Raw genomic sequence first — 5,080 nt, 5'->3', positions numbered from 1 at the left:
GCTTCACTCAATGGACCCCGCCCCCGGCCGAGCCCGGAAGAAGCTCCAGGCTAAGGCCCACTCTAACCGAGGCTGCCATCTTGGAAGAGGGTGTGGAAACCGCGCAAGCGGCCATCTTTTCTAAGGGAAACTCGTTATTTCTCGCATAGAGTGGAATTCCACTGAAGTCATCGTCTGCAGTACAGGAAGCGCCTCTTTTGGGACCGATGCAGGCAATTACTGAAACCTTTTCTTTTTAAGTGAGTCGCAGTTTCCCTAATCTGTAGATCATGTTTTTCCTCAGAATTCTGAAAATACTCTTATATCTCAACCAAGGATGAAAAACAGCTGTTAATGCATAAAACATTTCCATTTCTGATAGGGTGAAGATTTCTGATTACGGTATTTCCTGCTCATTAAGCAGTACTCCAATCATCTACTTTATATCCTCTATCGTGCGGTAGAAATATTACTGTGAGTTGATAATATTGCATCTAAGTGAAGCAACCAGAAGGATTCTCAGCTACTGTTGTCCTGCGTCTTTAATGATAAGTGAATACATTAGCATTACCTTTAAAAATCCACTACATTTCTACCTAGCTTTCTTGTATTGTCTTTCTTCAGAATACAAGTGGAGACCTTTTCCAGTTCGCCTTCAGACGCCTTCAGTTTGAACAATCTTGTGTACATTATGAAACCGTGCCTTAGTTTCCCTAAGTGTAAAAAAAAGAAATAGTAGTAACAACTACTGCAGAGGTAGGTTGTGAGGATTAAACGAGTTACAATGCTGAAAAACCTAGACATATCTGACCCTGAGTAAAAATTCTGAGTTAGTTATTATCATTATGGGGTGGAGTGTCTTGCCTGCCTGGGGAAGACTTCTAATTCTCACTTCTCTCTAATCATCCTTTCTTTCCCCAAACACAAAAGGTGGGGGAAAAAAGCAAACACCATGTTTTTTATTCTCACTGACAGGTTCCTCTAGACCTCTCAGTATTAAAAGCTTCATAATTTTGCATTGCTTCGTTTGGCTGCTGTAATCAATTTATCCAAATCGGAATGTGTTTTTCTGCATGTTTTTAGCATACCTTTAGTCTTTACAAAATAACGGTTTCCTGTTGTGAAAGTTTGCAGTTTGTATTCCTTCTCTTTCTTCCCAATACTGGGTATTGAAAGCAGGATGCTTTGCTCCTGAGCTAAATCCTCAGTCTTTTTTTACTTTATTAATTTTAAGACAGGATAAACTGAAGGCTGTCCTCGAATGAACCTCTGGAACTTCCAGTACAGGACACCATACTGGGTGCAGTTTGTATCCTTGGTGATTATTACTGTTACTGGCAGCCCAGCCAGAGAACCTCCCTGGATCCTGGCTGGTGGAATCTGGCATCCTGCCTGCGTGAGAAATACGCAAATGATGTAAAAAGGAAAAATGAATTTTGTGCAGTTTGACCTAATTGGGGAGAAGCAGCTGGATTGTTTCTCTGCCTGTCCTGCAGAAGCTGTTAGGATTTATAAAAACAAAAAGTCAAGTGATTTACATATGTTCATTTAGCCTGGTGGTGCTAGCCTGAGAATTCCCAAGCTTCCGGATGCCCAGCTAGGCCACTGTGGGTGGTGTTTTCAGTTTTCATTCTCAACATGGGGAAATTCAGGATTCAGAAAAACAGTTATCAGGAAGTTGCTTTGAATTTTAAAGGGACTGTTTCATTATGAGTCGAAATCATGTGGTGTTACTGGTCGTTACTTAGAAGTTAAAGTGTCCTGTTTACTAATTCAGTTTCACAACTTCCTGTCTCTGAAATTTTGTTGTTCTTTCGATCTACCCTCAGTCCATTGTTCTTATCAATGCTGACCGTAAAATGCTTCTCCCAAAGTTGATTTCTAGTTGTGAACTGATTGGGTGTTTACGATTTTGATTCATATAGCTAGATTTCTTATTGTCCCCTGTGTGGATATTCCATTTGCAGCTCAAATTTTCTGGTTGAAACTCATCTAATACTGTTACCTGCTTCACCATCTTCATGGACAAAGAGGATGTTGTCTTGTTCATTCTCTGGGACCGTGTTTATTTGTAATACATTCTCCTGAGAACGCTTTTTTTTATTTTTAGAATTTTTTTAATATTTATTTTTTAGTTTTCGGTGGACACAACATCTTTATTTTATTTTTATGTGATGCTGAGGATCGAACCCAGCGCCCCGCGCATGCCAGGCAAGCGCATTACCGCTTGAACCACATCCCCAGCCCCAGAAGCCTTTTTGTAAACAAAATATTTTTTAGTGTTGATGGACCTGTATTTTATTCATTTATTTATATGTGGTGCTGAGAATTGAACCCAGTGCCTCACACATATGAGGCAAGCACTCTACCACTGAGCCACAACCCCAGCCCCAAGAACCCATTTTTAAATTTTTGTTATTTTGGTACTAGGGATTGAACTTAGCTATGTGTTGCTAAGGCTGTCCTCAAACTTGTGATCCCCCTGCCTCAGCCTCCTGAGTTGCTGGGATTACAATTGGGGTGTGCCACTGTGCTTTGCTAGAACCCATTCTTTTTTTGGGGGAGGGGGGTACCAGGGTTTGAACTAAGGGGCACTCGACCACTGAGCCACATCCCCAGCTCTATTTTGTATTTTATTTAGAGACAGGATCTCACTGAGTTGCTTAGCACCTCGATATTGCTGAGGTTGACTTTGAACTCACGATCCTCCTGTCTCAGCCTCCCAAGGTGCTAGGATTACAGGTGTGCGCCACGGTACCTGGGGCTTCTAGAACCCATTCTTTGAACTGAATTATCCTAAGTCTTGGTGACAGCAAGGTGGATGAAACCATCAAACATAAACTAAGTCTTATTCTGGAGGTGTTTTTCCCAAATGCAACCAACTCCCAGTACTTTTAGGCTTTGTAGTTATAGCGTAATACCACCAGAGGGAGATAGTTCCTTACTGTTGTGCTCCATGACAGTGTGCCTTAGGGAAGGCATTAGCAGGACATTTCTGGGGCAGAATTTTCAGAGACCAAAAAGATCTAACCTTTGGAAATCATGAGTTTGCTACAAAGGAAATAGATTTTGTTCCACCAAATGGGAAATCAGAAAGCCATCCCTAGATAAACATAGAGACCCTGGCAACCTTGGGCAAGTTCTTTTTTTTTTAATATTTATTTTTCAGTTTTCGCTGGACACAACATCTTTATTTTTATGTGGTGTTGAGGATCGAACCCACTGCCCCGCGCATGCCAGGCGAGCGCGCCACCGCTTGAGCCACATCCCCAGCCCTTGGGCAAGTTCTTTACCCTCTTGATCTGTTTGGTTATTTGTTAAGTGAAGGCATGAGAGTCAATAAAAATAAAATTGGAATGTAGAGGCAGTTTCGTCCTCTCAGAAAGTTAAGAGAGTGGCATACACATATATAGGCAGAGACCCTAAGCCATCGACTCCTGTTTCTTGTGTAGTATGTCCAAGACATGATTCATGTTTGGCTTGTATGTTGGAAACATGCACCCAGCAGGCACCTTTGATACACCACATAAAACACTGATATGTGGGGGCTGGGGTTATAGCTTAGTGGTAGAGCGCTTCCCTAGCATGTGTGAGGCACTGGGTTCGATCCTTGGCATCACATAATTAATAAATAAATAAATAAATAAATAAACGGTATTATGTCCATCTACAACTAAAAAATATTTTAAAAAATCCACTGATACGTGATGAGGATACAAACACAAAGGTCATAGTGAGAGAACTGTTGTGATAGCTAATTTGAGGCTATGTAGATAGTTAAGAAATTAGTGGTAGGGGCTGGGGTTGTGGCTCAGCGGTAGAGCGCTAGCCTAGCATGTTCAGGGCCCTGGGTTGTATCATCGGCACCATATAAAACTAAATGTTTGGAATAAATGTATTGTGTTCAACTGCAACTAAAAAATATAAATATTAAAAAAAAAGAAAGAAAGAAATTAGTGGTAAAGCAGGGCACAGTGGGAGTGGGTGTGGTTTAGTGGTAGAGCCCTTGGCCTAGCATGAGGATGTCCTGGATATGATCCCCCAGAGCAACACACACAGAGAAATGGCAGTTTGCTCATATCTAAAATGTACATGCCTTTTGACCCCAAAGTTAAAGACTAGAAAAAATGAAATGTAAAATTATGGTATAGTCATACAAAGGAATAGAATACAACTGTTAATAAAGTTTAGATGGTTCTAAATGTACCAATATTGACTGAGTTCTGTTTGTTTTTTTTTCTTTAAAGCAAGGCAGAGTAGTGTGTTTAGCAGCTGCTATTTGTAGCTTTGCTTTATTTGTGTGTGTTTGTGTGTGTGTGTGTGTGTGTGTGTGTGTCCATGAATCTGGAAGGATAAAAAAAAGTTGTAACAGAGCAGTCTTGATAGAGGGAAGGGGTGACTAGATAACTTGGGGATCAATAGCCTGGGGGCCACCCTGAATAGGAGGTGAGCACCCCACCCTTAGCCTTGAGTAACAGGGGTATGGAACTGGCATCAAGTGGGCTTTACCTTGCTTTGCAAGGAAGTGCAGCTCTGGGATTGGGCTCATCCAATGGGACTGGGCTACATCCCCCCTCCCCATTTGTTGTAACACAATCCCTTGCCTTATTTGGGTGGAATGTCTTCCCCCTAATAAAAACAGGGTTCGGGGTACACTTGCTCTCTTGCTTCCCTTGCTCCTCTCGTTCTCCAGCATGGGAGCTGAACCATCCCTGACCCTCAAAAAAGGTATTTTGTGTTTGTGTGGTCTCTTCATTGCCAGCCCCATTCATGGGGAATGACCCTGAATCCATTGCCCATGTGGGACATGGGTGACAGAGTAGGATAAACAACCAGCTAATTATTATCATTATTATTTTTTGTGGTGCTGGGGATCAAACCCATGGCCTTGTGCCTGTAAGGCGAGCACTTTACCAACTGAGCTAAATCCCCAGCCCCAATTATTATTATTATTGTGTGTGGTGCTGGGGTTGGAACCGAGGGCCTTGCATTCGAGGTAAGTGCTTTAAAACTGAACTATGGGGCTGGGGACATGGCTTAAGTGGTAATGCGCTCGCTTGGCATGCACAGGGCGCTGAGTTCAATCCTCAGCACCACATAA

The 5,080-nt window shown here is 42.1% G+C and overlaps 1 long non-coding RNA gene across 1 annotated transcript; it reads left to right on the top strand.

The window, feature by feature from the left end:
• Positions 1 to 64: 64 nt before the first annotated feature.
• Positions 65 to 4,185, top strand: LOC120890641 (uncharacterized). The gene is made up of 2 exons (XR_005734979.2): positions 65 to 239; positions 362 to 4,185. It is a non-coding gene; the product is annotated as an uncharacterized LOC120890641 (long non-coding RNA).
• The last annotated feature ends 895 nt before the right edge of the window (positions 4,186 to 5,080 follow it).

This window comes from Ictidomys tridecemlineatus, chromosome 11 (assembly GCF_052094955.1).
Source record: "Ictidomys tridecemlineatus isolate mIctTri1 chromosome 11, mIctTri1.hap1, whole genome shotgun sequence".
Taxonomy (NCBI): Eukaryota; Metazoa; Chordata; class Mammalia; order Rodentia; family Sciuridae; genus Ictidomys; species Ictidomys tridecemlineatus.
This window is presented reverse-complemented; position numbering and strand designations above follow the sequence as displayed.